The sequence below is a fragment of the Eubalaena glacialis genome, chromosome 7 (genome assembly GCF_028564815.1).
Source record: "Eubalaena glacialis isolate mEubGla1 chromosome 7, mEubGla1.1.hap2.+ XY, whole genome shotgun sequence".
NCBI lineage: Eukaryota > Metazoa > Chordata > Mammalia > Artiodactyla > Balaenidae > Eubalaena > Eubalaena glacialis.
The window spans coordinates 68,759,210-68,781,703 of NC_083722.1; the positions used below are offsets into that span (position 1 = coordinate 68,759,210).

Consider the following 22,494-nt stretch of genomic DNA (forward strand, 5'->3'; position numbering starts at 1 on the left):
TCTATCCTGGAGAATGTTCCATGAGCACTTGAGAAGAAAGTGTTCTGTTGCTTTTGAATGGAATGTCCTATAAATATCAATTAAGTCCATCTTGTTTAATGTATCATTTAAAGCTTGTGTTTCCTTATTTATTTTCATTTTGGATGATCTGTCCATTGGTGAAAGTGGGGTGTTAAAGTCCCCTACTCTTATTGTGTTACTATCGATTTCCCCTTTTATGGCTGTTAGCATTTGCCTTATGTATTGAGGTGCTCCTACGTTGGGTGCATAAATATTTACAATTGTTATATCTTCTTCTTGGATTGATCCCTTGATCATTATGTAGTGTCCTTCTTTGTCTCTTGCAATAGTCTTTATTTTAAAGTCTATTTTGTCCGATATGAGAATTGCTACTCCAGCTTTCTTTTGATTTCCATTTGCATGGAATATCTTTTTCCATCCCCTCACTTTCAGTCTGTATGTGTCCCTAGCTCTGAAGTGGGTCTCTTGTAGACAGCATATATATGGGTCTTGTCTTTGTATCCATTCAGCCAGTCTATGTCTTTTGGTTGGAGCATTTAATCCATTTACATTTAAGGCAGCTATCAATATGTATGTTCCTATTACCATTTTCTTAAATGTTTTGGGTTTGTTATTGTAGGTCTTTTCCTTCTCTTGTGTTTCCTGCCTAGAGAAGTTCCTTTAGCATTTGTTGTAAAGCTGGTTTGGTGGTGCTGAATTCTCTTAAATTTTGCTTGTCTGTAAAGGTTTTAATTTCTCCATCGAATCTGAATGAGATCCTTGCTGGGTAGAGTAATCTTGGTTATAGGTTTTTCCCTTTCATCACTTTAAATATGTCCTGCCACTCCCTTCTGGCTTGCAGAGTTTCTGCTGAAAGATCAGCTGTTAACCTTATGGGGATTCCCTTGTATGTTATTTGTTGCTTTTCCCTTGATGCTTTTAATATTTTTTCTTTGTATTTAATTTTTGAGTTTGATTAATATGTCTTGGAGTGTTTCTCCTTGGATTTATCCTGTATGGAACTCTCTGTGCTTCCTAGACTTGATTGACTATTTCCTTTCCCATGTTAGGGAAGTTTTCAACTATAATCTCTTCAAATATTTTTTCAGCCCTTTCTTTTTCTCTTCTTCTTCTGGGACCCCTATAATTCGAATGTTGGTGCGTTTAATGTTGTCCCCGAAGTCTCTGAGGCTGTCCTCAGTTCTTTTCATTCTTTTTTCTTTATTCTGCTCTGCAGTAGTTATTTCCACTATTTTATCTTCCAGGTCACTTATCTGTTCTTCTCCCTCAGTTATTCTGCTATTGATTCCTTCTAGAGAATTTTTAATTTCATTTATTGTGTTGTTCATCATTGTTTGCTCTTTAGTTCTTCTAGGTCCTTGTTAAACGTTTCTTCTATTTTCTCCATTCTATTTCCAAGATTTGGGATCATCTTTACTATCATTAGTCTGAATTCTTTTTCAGGTAGACTGCCTATTTCCTCTTCATTTGTTTGGTTTGGTGGGTTTTTACCTTGCTCCTTCATCTGCTGCGTGTTTCTCTGTCTTCTCATTTTGCTTAACTTACTGCGTTTGGGGTCTCCTTTTCACAGGCTGCAGGTTCGTAGTTCCCGTTTGTTTTGGTGTCTGCCCTCAGTGGGTGAGGTTGGTTCAGTGGCTTGTGTAGGCTTCCTGGTGGAGGGGACTGGTGCCTGTGTTCTGGTGGGTGGGGCTGGATCTTGTCTTCTGGTGGGCAGCGCCGCGTCCAGTGGTGTGTTTTGGGGTGTCTGTGAACTTAGTATGATTTTAGGCAGCCTCTCTGCTAATGGGTGGGGTTGTGTTCCTGTCTTGCTGGTTGTTTGACATGGGGCGTCCAGCACTGGAGCTTGCTGGCCGTTGGGTGTAGCTGGGTCTTAGCATTGAGACGGAGATCTCTGGGAGAGCTCTCGCCAACTGATATTATGTGGGGCTGGGAGGTCTCTGGTGGGCCAGTGTCCTGAACTCGGCTTTCCCACTTCAGAGGCTCAGGCCTGAAACCAGGCCCCAGCACCAAGACCCTGTCAGCCACATGGCTCAGAAGAAAAGGGAGAAAAAAAGAAAGAAAAAAAAATTAAAATAAAAAAATAATTAAAAAATATAAAAGAGAGCAACCAAACCAGTAACCAAATCCACCAGTGATTACAAGCGCTAAAACCTAAATTAAGGTAAACATAAAAATCAGAAACAAATCAGTCGCAGATAGCAAATCCCAAGTCTACAGTTGCTCCCAAAGTCCACGGCCTCAATTTTGGGATGATTCGTTGTCTATTACGGTATTCCACAGATGCAGGGTACATCACGTTGACTGTGGGGATTTAATCCGCTGCTCCTGAGGCTGCACGGAGAAATTTCCCTTTCTATTCTTTGTTCATACAGCTCCTGGGGTTCAGCTTTGGTTTTGGCCCCTCTGCATGTAGGTCGCCCTCAGGCATCTGTTCCCACCCAGACAGGATGGGGTTAAAGCAGCAGCTGATTAGGGGGCTCTTGCTCACTCAGGCTTGGGGGAGGGAGGGGTACGGTAGTTATAATTGGAATGCGGGGCGAGCCTGCAGTGCAGAGGCTGCCGTGTCGTTGCAACAGCCTGAGGCACACCATGTGTTCTCCCAGGGAACTTGTCCCTGGATCACGGGACCCTGGCAGTGGCGGGCTGCACAGGCTCCCAGGGGGGTGTGTGGATAGTGACCTTTGCTTGCACACAGGATTCTTGGTGGTGGCAGCAGCAGTGTTAGTGTTTCATGCCCATCTCTGGGGTCCGAGCTGATAGCCATGGCTCGCGCCCATCTCTGGAGCTCATTTAGGCGGTGCTCTGCCTTCTGTGGGGAGACAGGGAAGGAATCCCCTCTCCTCGCACACCCCGAAACAATGGTCTCTTGCCTCTTAGGCAGGTCCAGACTTTTTCCCGGACTCCCTCCCAGCTAACTGTGGCGCACTAGCCCCCTTCAGGCTGTGTTCACACAGCCAACCCCAGTCCTCTCCCTGGGATTTGACCTCCAAAGCCCAAGCCTCAGCTCCCAGCCCCCACCCACCCTGGTGGGTGAGCAGACAAGCGTCTCAGGCTGGTGAGTGCTGGTTGGCACTGATCCTCTGTGTGGGAATCTCTCTGCTTTGCCCTCTGCACCCCTGCTACTGTGCTCTCCTCCATGGCTCCAAAGCTTACCCCCTCCCACCCCCCATTTCTGCCAGTGAAGTATCTTCCTAGTGTGTGGAAACTTTTCCTCCTTCCCAGCTCCCTCCCAGAGGTGCAGATCCCGTCCCTATTCTTTTGTCTCTGTTTTTTTTTTTGCCCTACCCAGGTACGTGGGGGATTTTCTTGCCTTTTGGGAAGTCTGAGGTCTTCTGCCAGCATTCAGTAGGTGTTCTGTAGGAGTTGTCCCACATGTAGATATATTTTTGATGTATTTGTGGGGAGGAAGGTGATCTCCACGTCTTACTCCTCCACCATCTTGAAGGTCCCCTCTAAACAATTTTATACTCTTTTAAAAACAAAACCTGTTTATATGCTAACTAGACGATTTTCCGTTAAGTCCCTACCTGAGAAACGAGTGCTATGTACTTCAAACTCCCCATGCTTAAGATTGATGGCATTTTCTTAAAATTCTTCACTTTTATCAGGTTTATCTGATGTAAGTATTAAGTACTGAATACCGTCCTCCCAAGTCCCAAAACCTTATTTCTGAGACCACTTCAGAATAATGATTCTAAAAGGGGAAAAACACAACATTCAGCCTTTTTGTCTTGCAATTAAGTGAATTTCTCACATGTTTCTAACAGGAAAACAGAAACACTGTAAGACATCCATTCCCACTGGAAAGATAATTATTTGAGGAGTTTTTCCATGAATCTGGGGGAGAATCATTTGAAGAAAATTAATGCCAGGTAGTCAACTATGTTCTGGGTTGTACCTCAGGAGTCCTCCCTATTCAGAAAGGAGGCACTGAAACTATTTCTGAAGACAAATAAACAAAAGCCATGCAGTAACGATACAAAGAATGAACACAACGTGAGAGGGTGTGGGGTGTAGAAGGAACAGTAAGAGACCGCTCTTGGAGATCTGCTTATCTTTTCTACATTCCAGCATTTCTCCCACTTCCAATTTTGCAGAAATGAGAATCTTCCAGACAAAATTCTTGACTTCTGACCAACAGAGTTCCAGATGCTATGCAAAGCAACTCTAACTTTTCCTGTTAAATGATATTCATTTGAGTAATTGGAAAACATTTAAATACATTTATATAACAACATGGGTATGTGGATGTATTTTTTAACTGTTTATTTCATTAAGTCTAAATATAAATCAAGTAATTCTGGTGAAAATTTAGCATCCAGAAAGAGATGTGCCATGTTTGAAAAATACATATTAGATTTCAAAGATTAGTATGAAAAAAAGAAGGTAAAACAAGGCATTAGTAAGTTTTATATTGATTGTAACCAAGACACCTAAGATGAGAAAAATGCAGGTGGAACAGGTTTGGGGGGAAGATCAGGGGTTCCACTTTCAAAAAGTGATTTGAAAATGACTATTGCACATCCAGGAAATGTCAAGGAGGTTATTCAAAGAGTTGGGGAGAGAGGTCCAGCCTAGAGATATATGTTTGGGGATCACTGGCATAAATGGTATTTAAAACCATGAAACAAGACGAGGTCTGCAGGAAGGGGATATAAACAAAAAGGCAAAGAAGAGAAAAGACTGAGCTGCGGGGCACTCCAACATTAAAAGGACAAGCAAAAAATGAAGAACCAGCTAGAGAGAGGAGAGAGTACTTCCAAGGAGTTAAAAGGAAAATCAAGAGTGTATCCTCCAGGCATGGTGAAGAAAGTGTACCAATGAGGAGGGACTGATTGGCTGAGTCAAATGATGCTAAAAGTCCATGGAGGATGAGGACTGAGAACAGACCCTTGTATTTAGTAGGTGATGGTCAATCTCGACAGTTTCTTGTGAAGTTGATGAAACTTGGCTGGCAACCTGCAAGGGTGGGTTTAACAGAGAATGTGAGGAGCGGATTTGCAGACAGCAAGTCTGGACAACTCTTTTTACTAGTTTTTATATACAGGAAAGTAGAGAAATGGAGCCACTGCTAGCAGTGCAAGTGATATGAGGAGGGAGTGTTTTCCAAGAAAGAAGAAATAGCATGTTTATAAGCCAATTACCTGGTAGAGAGAGGGAATTACCTGGTAGAGAAAGGGAAACTGGTGATATTACCTGGTAGAGAGAGGGAATTACATGGTAGAATTACCTGGTAGAGAGAGGGAATTACCTGGTAGAGAGAGGGAAACTGGTGATACAGAAGACAGAAGGGGGAATTACTAGAGTGATATCCTTGAGTATTCAAGGAAGATGGGCTCCAGTGCCAGGAAGTAGAGGGAATGGCTTTGGATAGAGCATAGAGATTTCATGTTTAGTCACAAACAAAAGGGAGAGTATATGGCAACAGATGCAGGGCAGGTAGGCAGATGGTGGAGCGAATCTGTGGAAGCTCCCCTCTGATGGCTCAGTTTTCTCAGTGAGAGTGGAAGCAGGGACATCGTGTAAGAGTGAGAATGAAGAGGAGGTGTGGGCGTCTGCGGAGATGGGAGCGAATGTGAAACAATCAGTGAAGAGAATGGGAGAGTGCAGGGACCAGAGAAATATCAGGCACTTTAAGGATCCATCTGACATCCCTGGCCACGTAAGACCCATCAATTGTTTGTGAGCTCTTCTCCGGCCACATTCAGCAGCTCAAATGCAGGCAGGAGGAAGCAGAGATTAGGGTTTAGCCAGTGTGTGGTTCTACCGAGTGCTGCCTGAGAGGAGCAAGTGAACTGAGGGTGCTCAATGGATTGCCATTGGCTGGAAAAGGCAGAAGGAGAGGACCTCAAGTGTCAGGGGTCACAGACAGGAGGTCAGGAACACTGAGGGACCGTTGGAACTGGAGTAAGAGAGGGAAAGGATTGGAAGATGGAGGTTGGTTATCAGAAAGCATGATGCACGAAACACATTATGAAGGGCCAGCCATAACTGGGAAAGAAAACATCTATCTATGACTATGGAAGTAAGTGGTAGGGTTGGGTGGAAGTCAGAGAATTGCAGCAAAGAAGGTCAAGGAACTCCAGGATGTTAACAAGATCCTCTACCTGGAGCTAAAGTCATCAAGAGCTGAGGGTAAGTGGTCCTGGAGCCCAGGGCACTGACAAACAGGATAAAGAGCATGATGGGATGAGTGCTGGTCCACCCAAGGCAGAGTCGGGTGGGGTCGTGAGTGAGAAGGGGCAGGAGGGATAAGTGATTCAAGTGTCTACTTGACCTGGTCAATGGGGAGCAGAAGGCCAGAGTCAGTATGATCACCCAGTGTGAGGGGCTCCTACTGATGTTCACTGAGTACTCCGAGGGATCAGGACACCCAATGGTCCTCACTGAGGAGGCTGAGGATGTCCAAGGAAGCTCAGTATCACTCAAGCCCACAAACATCTCCTGCACCTTATGATGGGGGTGGGTAAAAATTCTGGGTGGGGAGGGTCTTAGTTCAAGGGCTTGACCCCCTACCTGGCCCCTTGTTTGTTCTTTCACTTTATTCCACATTAATAAGGAACCCAGAAGTAGACTGCCTGACCAGTCTTCTCCAATTGCTAAATTCCTATTAATAATAAGATTATTTTATATAAAACCTCAAATAAGTATGCTTGTTATGGTTAAGGAAATAAGAGTTTATCAAAGTACAACTAATGAACAAGAAACTATAAAAATTACCACACATATTTGAAAAAGTTAATGGAAACTCAGTGGAGAGTTTAAAAGACAGAATAGACACAGCAGAGAAAAGAATTAGTGAATTGGTAGACAGGGCTGAAATAAGAAGCCAAATGCAGTACTGAGAAAGGAAGTAAAACATGGAAGAGAGGTTAAAAACACAAATGATATAGAAGGAAGGTCCCACATATCTGCTCAGAGTTTCAGGAGTAGAGAATAAGGAAAAGCAATATTCAAAGAAATAATGGCTGAGAATTTTCCAGAACACTGATTAGACATCAATTCTCACATTTACAAAGTCCAGTGAATCCTGAGGGGGATGATTAAAAAGAAGCCCATTTCTACATACATTGTAGTGAAACTCAGAATAACAAATACACAGAAAAGAAACTCAAATCAGCCGGAATGAAAAGACAGATTACTACAAAAGAACAATAATCAGATTGTTAGATAAATTCTTTAAATGAAACAATGGAAATTGGAAGACAGTGGAATCATACTGTCAACAAATTGCTTACCATGTGGAAAAAAATAAATAGATGGGGTTTTAAAAAGTCTGACTAAAACACCAGACAATGTTAACATATAAATTGGGTACAGGAGTGATCAGTGTTAAGTATAAAGTCCTTGAATTGCTCAGGAGGACAGGAATGATTGATTCAGTTTGGATTTTGTTAAGGTAAAAATGTGTATTAAAATAACCATATAATAAACACAAGAAAATAGAAATGGAGCGTAAGGCTTTTGAATAAGTGGAGGAGGGACATGTAATGTGGGGTAGGAGAGAGAATCTAAATTAATACAAAAAGCAATTAGATAGAGTAAGTATATTAAAAGTGGGACAGTGAAAGAGAAGAAAGTAAAATGATAAAATAAATCCAAATATATTAATAGTAGCACTATAAATGAACATAACTTTCACATTAAAACTTACAGGTTGGAAAAAATAAAGCAAATTTATGCGCTTTACAACAGTTTCACAAGTGGAATAAAAATATACAGAATTGTTGATGGTGAAAAGATAAGAAAATGATAACATAGGCAAGTACTAAGCAAAAAAAATTGGTATAGCTCTATCTGAAACAGATCTATTTTTTTACTTTTTTATTTTTATTTTTATTTTTTATTGAAGTATAGTTGATTTACAGTGTTTCAGGTGAACAGCAAAGTGATTCAGTTATACACACACACACACACACACACACACACACATATATTCTTTTTCAGGTTCTGGTTTATTATACAATATTGAATATAGCTCCCTGGGCTGTACAGTAGATCCTTGTTGTTTATCTGTCTATTTTTTTTTAAATTTTTATTTATTTATTTACGGCTGTGTTGGGTCTTCGTTTCTGTGCGAGGGCTTTCTCTAGTTGCGGCAAGCGGGGGCCACTCTTCATCGCGGTGCGCGGGCCTCTCACCATCGCGGCCTCTCTTGTTGCGGAGCACAGGCTCCAGACGCGCAGGCTCAGTAGTTGTGGCTCACGGGCCTAGTTGCTCCGCGGCATGTGGGATCTTCCCAGACCAGGGCTCAAACCCGTGTCCTCTGCACTGGCAGGCAGACTCTCAACCACTGCGCCACCAGGGAAGCCCCCCTCTATCTATTTTATATATGGTAGTGTGTATCCATTAATCCCAAATTCCTAATTTATCCCCCCTACAACTCTCCCCATTGGTAACCGTAAGTTTGCTTTCTATGTCTATGAGTCTATTTCTGTTTTGTAAATAAGTTCATTTGTTTCATTTTTTTAGATTCCACATATAAGTGATATCGTGTGATATTTGTCTTTCTCAGACCTAGAAACAAGGGCATTGCTACAGATTAAGAGGGTCGTTTCATAATGACATATGCTTGACTAACCAGGAAAAAATTAAACTAGAATGCATCTAATAACATACAGCTTCAAAATATACAAAGCAAAAACTGAAAGAAGCACAAGATTAAATTGAAAAATTCACCTCTATATATTTCTCCCTCAATAACTGATTAATCAAACTTCCAAAAAATGAGGAAGGAAGATGGAGAATTTGAATAACACAGTTAACTAGTTTAAGCTAATGAACATATATGGATCACTGCAAACCAGTAACTTCAAGGAAATATAGAACATTTGTGAAAATTATGTACCAGGCCATAAAACAAGTCTCAACAAATTTCACAGAAATGGAATCATGTAGATCACTATTCTCTAATCACTATTAAAATATTTAAAATGGAAAAAAATTTTAAATAGAAAAAACATTTAAAATATTTTAAAATAGTAAATAGAAAATTAAAGTAGATATTATTAAAAATATTAAACTAGAATAAAGATAGAACTAAAATAGAAAAATAATTGCTAAAAGGTTCTGGAAATTAAAGAATAAAATAAAAGCTTAAAAATAAGTCATAAGGGGCTTCCCTGGTGGCGCAGTGGTTGAGAATCTGCCTGCCAATCAAGGCAGGGGACATGGGTTTGAGCCCTGGTCTGGGAGGATCCCACATGCCACGGAGCAACTGGGCCCGTGAGCCACAATTACTGAGCCTGCGCATCTGGAGCCTGTGCTCCGCAACAAGAGAGACCGCGATAGTGAGAGGCCCGCGCACCGTGATGAAGAGTGGCCCACACTTGCCGCAACTGGGGAAAGCCCTCGCACAGAAACGAAGACCTAACACAGCCATAAATAAATAAATAAATAAATAAAATTAAAAAAAAAAAAAAGTCATAAGTCAAAGAAGAAATCATCATGAAAATGTTAAAAACTCACATGTGAACAATAACAAAACACTACATATCAAAACATGTGGAATACAAATATGGCTAAAGCAACACTTGGAGGGAAATTTATTGCACTAAATGCATATACATGAAAGAAGAAAGGCTGAAATTAAATGAGTAATCATGTAAATTTAAGAGGTGAGAAAAAGAATAAAGCCAAAGAAAGTAGAAGGAATGAAATAATAAGGATGAAAACAGAGATTAAGTAAAATGAAAAAGAATGACACAACCAAGAAGAGAAAGTGAAAAGTTGGTTCTTTGGAAAGTCTAAAAAGAACCTGTAACAACTCTGGTGAGATGGACCAAGAGCTAAGGAGGGAAGCGGTGGCTGCCTCTACAGGTTTCCTCATCCCACTGGGGCATAGAAGAGACTTGGGTTTTGTACCCCAGGAGAGCCCCTGCCTTCCCAAGAAGTGTTCTTGACAACACGCGGAGCACATCTCCATGCCTCTCCCCGTGCACCGCCACTTGATCTCTCTTCTTCTGGCAGCTCTTCCATCTTTTGAGGGAAACAATTCCAACCATCTCCCAAATTTGCCAGAAATGGTGTGTGGTTTCTTTTGTTTCTCATTCTCTTTGTTGCTTTTGGATCATTTATGGAAGAAAAGGGGAAATATCAGCATTACTTCGGCATCCACCATCAGCACCAGGCTGAGGGAAGGGGAACTGAGGCAGAAAGCAGGGGTGGTGGCAGTGGGAAGAGCAAGCATAAGGTACCTGGAAGCCGTGGGAGGAAGGATTCAGATCTGGGAGCACAGAGGATGGTTGGGGGATGGTGGGCATTCAAGCACCCGGGCTGCAAGATCTGCAGTCCTGGGGGAGGCACATGACATTCAGTGGACCATGGAGCTGAAAGACCCACTGGCAGATTTCTAATAGATTTTAATCAAGGATTCCATTAAAACAGCATTTAAAAAATTTTCTTCTAATTAGCCATAAAAGAAAGAGACTAATCTCGAAAACTCTGGTTACATGTCATTCTAGTAAATCAAAGTCCCTAATGATCAATAAATTGTTTTTCAAAGAAAGCAAAACAACAAAACCACATTTATATAACACAAACACAAAAACAGAACCTGCCAGATTTTCAGAGGCTGGAGCTGCACAAATAAAGTGAAATGATGATTGAGACAAAGGTTTTCAAGAGGAGGTTAGGAAGAGGTTTGGGGCTGGAAGCACTGCATATGCAGACTGGACTATCTTCAGAAAAAAGATAACATAAAGGGGCTTGGGTCATTTTCCTTTTCTCCAGTGATATGCAGGCTTTGAAGCCTAGAAAGTGACCCTGTATACTCTGAGGTAGTTACATTTCATACCAAAAAGGGAGAACCATATAAGATGACAGTTTTCTGAGCCATGAGTCAGTATGGGATTATTTGGGGACTTTGGCAAATAGCCACACTAGATCCTGGGGCCATGGGCACCTCTGTCCTGTAGGCACCCCCCTTCCTCTCTCTCACGTCTTGTGTTCTTTTCCGAAGTGTCTGCTCAGAGAGATTAAACTGTCAGCCCACAGAATGGATTTGTGCATCCCAGCTGCAGATCACATATCTGTCACATCAGTGGCATTACACTGTAAATCATAGCCACAAAAGGACTTTCCACAGAATGGTTTTCTTTCCCCAGCTGATGATATATAAATGTACACCAAAAAATTTAACTTACAATTACCTAGGAAAGGTAATGGGGGCAAATAACACATGGTTGAATACAACGCTGAAAGCAGTTTTCAAACAGCATTTAGGCAGTTTCATAAAGCTCTTCTTACTCTCTTTACACAAATGCAGAATTGATTCTCAGAGTAAGTCTGAACTGAATGAGGTTTCTCTCAGTAACGAATCCAGCCCATCCCCAAACAAGTCCGTCTTTGAGCCTTTTCCCCAATAACCTTCTGGTGGTTTCACGCTGTTCTGGTCTTACCATCACTAGCAATTGATGACAAAAGGTCATTCGCAAGATGGTGTTAATGGTACATTATTACCTTGGACTTATACCAACCAAGGTCTTCTAAATTGTAAAAGAGGAGATGATAAAAAGGAACAATTATCTAAGGGTAGAACCCTGCCCTGGGTGGGGAGGCGCAGAGCTGGGTAGAGGTGCTTTTCTGGTTGTCATGTGCTAACCCCGTCTTGTAGGCTGCCCTGAATAAAGGCACTATAAAATCACTCACCTTTTACTTAAACTCTTAACAGTTCTCCTAAGCCAAGTAAATATTTATGTGATGTTTATGATTTATACACTTAATCATTGATATGATGCAAGATTCGAAATGAAAAGGTAAAAAACCCCTGAGCTTTCTAAACGAACTTAAGGATATTTATATATACAAAAACACACATATATACTTTTCACTTTAACACCTTTGTTCCTCCTTCCCTAGTATTATTGTTTCCTTAAAGTGACAGATACTATGATATACACTGCTAGGGATGTTTGAGTATAACCACTTTGGGAGAAATTTGGCACCAGATGGTCAAGTTGTAAGTTTATGTAAAATATGACCCTTCAAAATTCTACTTCTGGGCATACATCCTCAAGAATTTCTTTTGCATGTGCATAAATACATTTCAAAGATGTTTACTGCATACATCTATGTAATAGCCACAGAAGAAATACAGAAAAAATCTACAGTCCATCATGGAGGTAACAGATTAATAAAATATGGTATTTTCATATGATAGAGTAATATTTAACAGTTAAAAATATGAACATAATCTATATAAACAATCTGATAGTTCTCTCAAAAGCACTGAGTGATAATGCAAGTTTCTTTCACAGAAAGTAAAAGAGAAACAACCCTTATGGAAAATTCTTTAGTGACGTGGGCTATGAATAAACATGAAGGTATATTCTGTCCCACTAGAAAAGAAAAGCAAAGTAAAAAGTCAGATTCTTTTTTTTCCCTTTGCCTATGAAATTGACAATGTTGATGAATAATTATGTTTATCACTAGCAAGGCATGGGGATCTAGCACACTCATACACTACCAATAGCAATATAAATTTATAGACTTTCCTGGAGGGTTATTTGGCAATATGTATCCAAAATTTAAATAAAAGTAAGTAAATTTTGACAAAGTAATTCATCCTAAGAAAATAAAAATGTGTACAAAGATGAAGTTACAATAAAAAGTATAAAGTGCTTAATGTTTTAAAAGAATGATTTTGTTGAATAGATTATGGTATACAAATGAAATGGATTATTAGGAGGATAAAAATAATGACACAGAATAATAATCATTGACAATAATGCTGCTTATATGTTGTTGAGTGAGAAAAAAAAGATCTTATTTGTGTTTAAAAGAATTATATTCATCTGGTCCTTATTATTCAAGGATATCTGGTACCAGAGAAGAGTCGCTTAAAGTAAATCCACTTAAAATGGGGACCAAAAATTCACACTAAATAATGGGAAATGAAAGCATTTGATTAGGACTATATTTGAAGAAAAAGAAACAAGAAAATACATTTTATTTTCTATTTTACCAAATTTTGATAACAGTATTTTTCATGGGAAGTGATATTTAGGATAGATCCTAAAATTCATTTTGAAGCCTAAAGGGTCAAGAATAGCCAAGACGATTTTGAAGAACAAGGCTAGGAAGGGAGGATTTATTACAAAGCTTTAATAACTAAATGAAAGTGATATTAGCTCAGGAATCACAAAAAGATTAATAGAACAGAAAAGAGTTAAGAAACAGATCCAAAAATATAACTAAAATTGGTATATGACAGAGATGGCAACAAAATAAATGAGAAAATAAATATTCATCAGTGATAATGGGGTAATGGTTTTCAATATGGAAAACATTAGATCCCTGCCTCACACAGTACAGAAATATAAATTTCAGATGAGTTTCAAGATCTAAAAGTTTTGTCTCATAAAAAATGGCAATGCATAGAAAGGAAAACTTGAAAATCAAAATATATTTTAAAAGATCTCTAAGGGAAATGCAAAGTAAAAGCAGTGAAATACATTCCACGCTTATCAGATTAATCAAAATTAAAACAACTGATTAATGTCAGACACAGCCAAAGATATTGGGATACAAAGAACTCCAGGACAGTGCTAGTGGGAGTGTTAAGTGGTACAACAGCTTCAGAGGGCCATTTGCAAAACCTAGCAGAGTCGAAGTAACATAGAGATGCTTTTTTTGTTTTTTTTTAACATCTTTATTTGAGTATAATTGCTTTACAATGCTGTGTTAGTTTCTGCTTTATAACAAAGTGAATCAGCTATACATATATATATATATCCCCATATCTCCTCCCTCTTGTGTCTCCCTGCCAACCCCCCATCCCACCCCTCTAGGTAGTCACAAAGCACTGAGCTGATCTCCCTGTACTATGTGGCTGCTTCCCACTAGCTATCTATTTTACATTTGGAAATGTATATATGTCCATGCCACTCTCTCACTTTGTCCCAGCTTACCCTTCCCCCTCCCCGTGTTCTCAAGTCCATTCTCTACATCTGCATCTTTATTCCTGTCCTGCCCCTAGGTTCTTCAGAACCGTTTTTTTTTTAGATTCCATATATATGTGTTAGAATACGGTATTTTTTTTCTCTTTCTGACTTACTTCACTCTGTATGACAGACTCTAGGTCCATCCACCTCACTACAAATAACTCAATTTCGTTTCTTTTTATGGCTGAGTAATATTCCATTGTATATATGTGCCACATCTTCTTTTTCCATTCATCTGTCGATGGACACTTAGGTTGCTTCCATGTCCTGGCTACTGTAAATAGTGCTGCAATGAACATTGTGGTACATGACTTTTTTGAATTATGATTTTCTCAGAGTATATGCCCAGTAGTGGGATTGCTGGGCCATATGGTAGTTCTATTTTTAGTTTTTTAAGGAAGCTCCATACTGTTCTCCATAATGGCTGTATCAATTTACATTCCCACCAACAGTGCAAGAGGGTTCCCTTTTCTCCACACCCTCTCCAGCATTTATTGTTTGTAGATTTTTTGATGATGGCCATTCTGACTGGTGTGAGGTGATACCTCATTGTAGTTTTGATTTGCATTTCTCTAACGATTAGTGATGTTGAGCATTCTTTCATGTGTTTGTTGGCAGTCTGTATATCTTCTTTGGAGAAATGTCTATTTAGGTCTTCTGCCCATTTTTGGATTGGGTTGTTTGTTTTTTGGATATCAGATAGCCAAAGCAATCTTGAGATAGAAAAATGGAGCTGGAGGAATCAGGCTCCCTGACTTCAGACTATACTACAAAGCTACTATACTACAGACTATACTACAAATCAAGACAGTACGGTACTGGCACAAAAACAGAAATATAGATCAATGGAACAGGATAGAAAGCCCAGAGATAAACCCATGCACATATGGTCACCTTATCTTTGATAAAGGAGGCAAGAATATACAATGGAGAAAAGACAGCCTCTTCAATAAGTGGTGCTGGGAAAACTGGACAGCTACATGTAAAAGAATGAAATTAGAACACTCCCTAACACCATACACAAAAATAAACACAAAATGGATTAAAGACCTAAATGTAAGGCCAGACACTGTAAAACTCTTAGAGGAAAACATAGGCGGAACAGTCTATGACATAAATCACAGCAAAATCCTTTTTGACCCACCTCCTAGAGAATGGAAATAAAAACAAAAATAAACAAATGGGACCTAATGAAACTTAAAAGCTTTTGCACAGCAAAGGAAACCATAAACAAGACGAAAAGATAACCCTCAGAATGGGAGAAAATATTTGCAAATGAAGCAACTGACAAAGGATTAACTTCCAAAATTTACAAACATGAGATGTTGATGCAAGTCCTACTACCCAGTTACTCAACTTCTGGGGATATATACCTTAGACACACTCTTATACATTTCTACAAGATCCTATCAAGGATATTCCTTGCAATATTTTTGTAATAGCAAAAGGTAAAAACGTCATTTTGACCTTCAGTGGGGAATTAACTCTGGAATATTAAACAAACAAAGACTACAGTAAAATGAATCAACTAGATCTACCATTATCAACATATGTCAAAAACCAATGTTGCGTGAAAAAAGCAAATCACAAAAATCAATGGCCAGCCTCCATTTACATAACAATTTTTATAATGTATCTGTTTATTGTTTTAATTTTTTACATGTCATCTTATTAAAAGGTGTATACCATTAGCCCTCTATGCATTTCCCCCTTCCACCCTTCAATATTCCAGGTAAACATAAAGTTCTTCTGAGAGCATCTTTTTTTTTTTTATTGAAGTATAGTTGATTTACAATGTTGTATTCATTTCAGATGTACAACAGAGTGATTCTGTTATACATACATATATATATTCTTTTTCAGATTCTTTTCCATTATAGGTTATTACAAGATACTGAATATAGTTCCCTGTGTTATACAGTAGTAGATCCTTGCTGTTTATCTATTTTATATATAGTAGTGTGTATCTGTTGATCCCAAATTCCTAATTTATCTCCCCCTGCACCCACTTTCCCCTTTGGTAACCATAAGCTTGTTTTCTATGTCTGTGACTCTATTTCCATTTACATAAAATTTTAAACACAAAATGAGACTACACATTCTGATGGGCACACACTCAGCCCCAAAGTTATAGGCTGCATGGACTCAACCCCAGATTCTCATCCTTCACTGTCTGGATTTCCCTCTTGCTCAGCAGAGAATTTTCTATTTATGGCAATCACAGATTTCGACTCAAGTAGCTACTACATGTACTGTGCTATACTAGGTGTCAGGGAGGACAAAAGAATTACACAAGACTCCTCGCACCCTGCAGAGGGTACAACTCAGCTAGGGAAGCCATCTGAGAGACTGGCTGTCAATCCTCACTCTGGCTCACATAGTGTGCAAACTTAGAGTGCTTAATTGTCAAGGCCCAGTTCCTTCATCTATAAGATGGGAAAGTCACCCTCCTCCTGTTTAGAACATTAAATGAATATATATATATATATAGTGTCCAGCATATGCAAGCACTCAACACTCTCAGCAATCAAAGGCATGGCAGCCATCACACGAATACAGACTTCTAAACAGCGTCTCAGACACACTGACAGTTAAAAGGTGATGGACGGGAGAAGGGCACTGGATGGGTCCGCTTAGCCCTCTCCACAGCTGGATACAACACTCCCACCCCTGGTGGTTTCCCCTGTGACTTGGCCCCCTCCCTGTGGAACACAGGGCATTTCTTCTAGCAGCAGTTTGGCTACACCCAGGCCTATTTATTCTTCCAAGTTCACCATGAACAGTGCTCTGTGAAGAGAGCTACCTGCCTCAGGAAAGAGAATTCCTTCTCTCACACCTTTGGAAGGATTCTGGGGTAAAATGAGACCAAAAGGATCATAACACACCTAAGCTAACTTTTCGGTTAACCCCTTTAGAATCCCAAGGACATACCACAGCTCCATATTATTAAAGAGAAGGCAATAGTGTCTCAGCTCCATTCACCTCCAACATATACCTGCCTCTAAACCCGCAAGCCACCCTCCTCAAAAGCTGGGATAGCGTTCTATCCATGGACTTAGTAGCAGGCACCAGAGGGGAGGCCTGCCTCCCAGACACTGGAAAAACCACAGTGTTTGGAAATCCCCTTTGGAGATACTGAGCTGTTGAATTTCATTCCTGGGACTCCTTCCCGAGGACTTGGGCATTTCAGTTACCCAGCCAATGTGGCGCCACCATGTGGCAACAGCACAAACAGCTCATAATTCGCTCAGCCTTAAAATTCTGTGATTCTCTACCAATTTTTAACTTTGAGGAATTCAAAATACTTCTATTTGTATATGTCAAATGAAGAATTCACTCATGTCTTTTCTTCATTCATATTTTATTATCACACTATTTCAGATTTGCATTATTCAAATACACTCTATGAATAGACCAGCCTCCAATGTCAGCACTGTTATACCTGAGGTTGGGCTTGTTACATCACGCAAGAACTGATGATCAGATTGTCGGGGGACAACCAGATCAGACTCCACCCAGATCTTAAGACCAAATTCTTCCTTCTAGCTTTCTGGACTGGCTTAGGTATAACTACCTTTGGTTTGCATATATAAAAAAGTGAAAAATATCAAGCAGTTTCATTTTAGCTTTGAAACTAAAATGATAAATAATAATAGTAACAAAAAATAAAACTCACCTGACAAAACTAAACAGGATGTTGGTTACCCTCAGGGGAGGGGGGGTGATAGTGCCTGTAGGGGGTAATTGGGAGGCTGGGAATATTCTAGGTCTTAATCTGGGCACTTGTTACACAGGTGTGTTCAGTTTGTGAAAATCCATTGAGGGCACACTTCAGATCTGTGCAATTTTCTGGGATGATGTTATAACTCAAAGGTCTGACAAGTCAGTCAACCCTCCTTAACTTGCCTTTGAGACAAACGCAATAATAACCAGGAAGGCAAAAAGAGGGGCATGCCTAGTTCTTCTCTACAAGGTATTTCAGTCTGTGTATCAATTGCTCTAAGGGCCATGGCCACAGATGAGCTCTCCTTCTGTCTCTCTAGACAGGGAGGAAGGAGACAGGACACAATCGATACCACTGTTAGCTTAATTGCTGAAGGTGGTTAACAGTTTACTTTCTCAGATCCTGGAGCAGACAGTTCCCCCTTCTCCTCCACACACAAAACCTAGACCACAGAGAGAACCTGCCACAAAGAGATACACACCATCTCCACAGAGACAAGCCCCCCCCACACAGACACACTGCCCCACCACCAGACACAACCCCCAACTCCACAGAGACAGCCCCCAGCCCCATAAAGACAGCTAGATTTCAGCCCACAAAGACAAACCACAGATGTGGTGGCTGGGGTGGGGGTAATTAGGAGAGATGGGGCTGCCCATGGGCAGGCAAGGAACATCAACAGGAAGATGGAAAATAATATTTTCAAAGTCTTACCAAACTAAGTTTGTTTGGAAAAGGGATTTTTAGACCTGAGAATACAGTCCCAAAGTTGCTGTGAAAATATATTTAAATCACCCCCATTTCCACCCACAGCTCAGGTCCCATCCTCTTGGACCATCGTCCTCTACTTTCACATCTATCATGTACCCTGAACCGCTACTGCCTTCCGAAGACTAAAAGCAGGGATTATTCCATTTTATAGATTTAAAAAGTTGAGGCTCAAAGATGTTTGTCAGACATCACAAAACTAAGTGGTCATCTCATCCCTGAGTTGGGGCGAGGGAGGCTGAGTTGGAGGGGCAGGGTGATAACGCCAAAAGAGGAGGGGTGACCCTCTCCCCAGCCCAAAACTCTGAGAACCGCCCACAGCCCCACAGGAGCTGCCTCAACGGATCTGGAGTAAATGAGTCTGGCGACATTCACACACATTCTGGGACTGGATTCCACCTTCCCCTGGGAAAGTGGGAAACCTCCAGGTCAAGGGGTCGGGAGTGGAGCGGGCAGAAATAAAGCCAGACTTAAGGCATTTTCTAAAATCAGACAGGAGCCACGCCCAGAGCTTACTGCTTCTCTTAGGAAGTCCCTGGGCCCAAACTAGTGTGTGCAGTCCTAGTCTCTCGGATACTTACTTATCCTCGGGGACAGGGCTTATGTGGGAGAAGGAAACGGAACAGGACTGGTCTAAGAGCAGGCACCTAGCAAACTCCCCTACCGTGCGGAGACATAAGTAAATTAAGTGACGGGGAATGGAAGGGATGCTGCAAATGTTGCAGGTCTCCGGGTTCCCAGTGAGGAACCGCTCCGCTCCGCGCTCCCCGAAGATACCCCGCGGCTACATCCCAACCTCTGAAGGGTATCTTAGAATCGGCTCCCGACCTCACCAAAAAGCAGCGGAGTTGGAGGGGAGGGAGTAGGAAGGAGGAGACCGGGATGAAGCTGAAGTGAGCACCTCACACCCCGCAACAGCCGCTCCTCCCCAGGCAGTCCTAGAACCCGGCCAGAAGCTATCGACTCCGGTTCTTAGTCCGCGCACCGGCCGTGACCTTGAACGAGTCCCTGATTAGTCCCATTTTACAGAAATTAAGAGTGGGAAAGAATCAAGTCCGTCGCGCTGGGCTGCTCCGGGCGCTTACCTGATGGTTTAAGGCGCCCCGCCGGCGCGCCAGGAGCGTAGTGGGTGCGTGGTGAACCGCAGCCCAAGATCTACGCGGCCAGTGGAATCGCAAACCGCGAAGGAAACGCAGAGCTGAGCTCGGACCCCGGCAGCGGGAGAAAGGGGCGGTTCCGATTCTGCGACGACCCCCTAGCAAGTTCGATGCCCCCCCAAGCCCCTCCGCAGAGGCGGACTGGCAGTGCCCCGGGGCCCTGGCTCAGGACGCGCACGGGGTGTACGGGGACGCGAGAGACACCTCCATACACCCACCCCCGAAGTTGCGGCAACGTAAGGGGGAGAGTGGCGCAAAGCTGCCGGAGGGGAGGGGACGGTACTCACACGGGGTGGCCGGGCTGAAGCAGGTCCGTGACCGGGGTCATCGATGGCGGCAGGGGTCATCGATGGCGGCCGCTCTCAGGCCACCGCGCCTCGGGAAGCCTGGGGCACCTGCCGCAAAGCGCCGCGTGGATTAGGAAGCTGCGAGCAGCAAGGCAGGGGCACGGGGCGGTCGGCGCGCCAGATCTGAGCTGCAGCGCTGCGGGGCCTCGGCCGCCAGAACCGCAGCCGCAGCGGGAGCCCAGAGCGGGCGCGGGAGGCGGGAGCGCGACAGCGGCAGCGGTTGCGAGGGAGGCGCCCGCGCCGCAGGCAGCCAGGGCCAGCGTGGACGCAGCCCCTGCCGACACCTGCCGGCCCGGGCGACGACCAATCAGAGGCGCCCGGAGCGGGGGCGAGTGCAGGGCACCCGGTGGGAGGGGGACGCGCGCTCGCGCCCGCGCTGGGGCCGGGGGCGCCTGCCCGGCGGGCTTTTCAGGCCCTCCCCGCCGCGCGCAGGCGGCCGGCGCGGGAGGGGCGGGGCGCGGCGCGGCAGGGGGCGGGGCTGGGGCTGAGCGCGCCAGGGACCGAGACCCGCGCCCGGCGCTCGGCTCTACCTTGAGGCGCAGTGCGGTGTCGAGGCCCCGGCCCCGGGGTAGCCAGATGAGCCCTCAAGTCATTACCAGCTTTGAAGTAAGGGTTTTTCTTCCCTGCACCTGCGCCCCGGGCGCCCGGACCCTCCCTGACAGCCGAATGCCTGGTAACCCGAATCCGGGGCCGGCCTGGCTTCCGGAGTGTGGGCGCCCTCCCTCCCCAGCCTCACCGAAGCCGGCGTGTCTCCAAAGACAGCTCTTCCTCACTTCATAGTGCCTGGGTATTTAAAGTCACCGTGGTGACCCATCCCCTGGTTTGGGTTCCTTTCGTTCTCTCCTGAATTTACTGCGCTAGCGACACTCCTTCGTTCAACACACATTGACTGGTTTCGCTCTTGGCTCAGAGGGCTGGATCTCCCAGGCTACTGCTCTTCCAAATGTCCCAAAGCCCCCGTCGCTGCCGCACCGCAGGACTAGTGAGCCCGCGCTGTCACAGGGACGCCCAAAGATTGCTGCCAGTGAGGACCGCATTCGGGCTCTTGCCTGGAGTTCCGGGTCCCGGAAGAAGGACTGGGAGTTGAAAGGTTCCCCTTCAGGCCAGGGCTTCATTGCGCGTTTGCATCCGTCAGGGCACAGGGCCCAGAATCTTTCTAAAACGGACTGCCTCAGCCCTAACAACTCGGCTGTGGAAGCACATTATCAATTTTCGCTGCAGGACGGAAGTCGCGCCATCGGAATACAGCTACGTGGGTGATTCCTAAAACCCTGGGAACCCTCTCTCAGGACCATGGGTTGAGGCTGTTCTCTCCGTGTAAATTTGCGCAGTAGAAATGGACGGCTCATTTGCTGATCTGTTGGCAGCAGCCAAAAAAGCAAAAACAAAAAAACATTTAAGAAGGTAACTTGGAAGGTAAAGGAGTTGATTTCTCTAAAGATCTGGTTTCCTCTCAAGGCGATTTTATTATCCACAAATTGGCTAAAGTGGAAGAAAGTTTGTGTTTTGTTTCTATTTTATTTACATTCAAGTTTAACTTTGTCTGTGCTTGATTACCATTGGCAGTGGTACGAAAATTTAAAAGCGCAGATGAATACACGGTTAGCAAGTCTCCCTGCCACCCTTGTCTCCCAGCCTCTCAGTTTCTCTTCTGGAGGCAACCATTGCTTTTCACCTTCGTGCGTACCCTCCTAGAGAGAATCTACAACCAAATGTATTTCTCTAATGTTCTTATTTTTACCTTTTGTTATACAAAATGGTAGGTCTAACTTCAGGCACAGATGGATTCAGGGGCTCTCAAGTGACGTCAGAAGTATCAATAGAACTGGAATCTCAGCCCCCACCTTGTCTTTCTTCCTCCCTCCCCCTTCCCTCCTTTCTCTCTTCCCCTCTCCTCTCTGCTTTCCTCTGTGGGCTTCATTGTTAAGCTGACTTACTCCATGGTGGCCCCTCCAGCTTCACGCTTGTCTTCTCAGTGGTTAGGATCCAAGAATGAGGCAGTCCTTTCTTTCCCAGAATGCACATTAAATTGCCCAAGAAGACTCATTTGCCCTCTTTCAGTCATCCTTTACCTCGTGAGCAGTCTGAGACTTGGGTATTCTGATTGTTTGCAAGGTCAGTGAGATGGACACAGTGGTGGAAGTAAGTTTGCCCAAATGTTTGCAGGTAGTTCATGACTGGTCATTGCTAAGCCACATGTAAATGCTCGTGTTCATTCATGTCCAGACACTGTGAAGACCTTTGCTTTTGCAGCTGGATCCCAGGCCATCAGGGTGAAGTTTGGCATGTAGAATGTGAAAGGATTACTCTCCACATGTGGCCTGCCAGTGGCTGCATCATGACAAAAATGGGGACGGAGTTCAAAGGTTATTTGACATCATACAGGTGTTTGCAAAACTGACCTAATATATAAATTTACCTCTTTACAGACTCAGAATTAAGTTCCTAACATCTTCCCTAAGTTATAAACATTTTAAAAGACAGACAAATAAATACAGAATAGTTCAATGATTTGGGCAAGGTCACAAATAAAA

General features: G+C 43.0%; 1 protein-coding gene across 2 annotated transcripts in view; it reads right to left on the reverse strand.

Annotated features, from left to right (window-relative positions):
* MYRIP (myosin VIIA and Rab interacting protein) overlaps window positions 1-20,784 on the reverse strand; it is a 224,192-nt gene extending 203,408 nt beyond the window's left edge. Inside the window, exon 1 of one of the 2 annotated variants that reach the window (XM_061196590.1) lies at window positions 20,697-20,784. The gene's annotated coding sequence lies outside the window, so the exon portion shown is untranslated. Of the gene's footprint in view, window positions 1-19,900; window positions 20,369-20,696 lie in introns of those variants that run through there. The other variant, XM_061196589.1, reaches the window with a different exon arrangement.
* Between the last annotated feature and the right edge of the window lie 1,710 nt (window positions 20,785-22,494).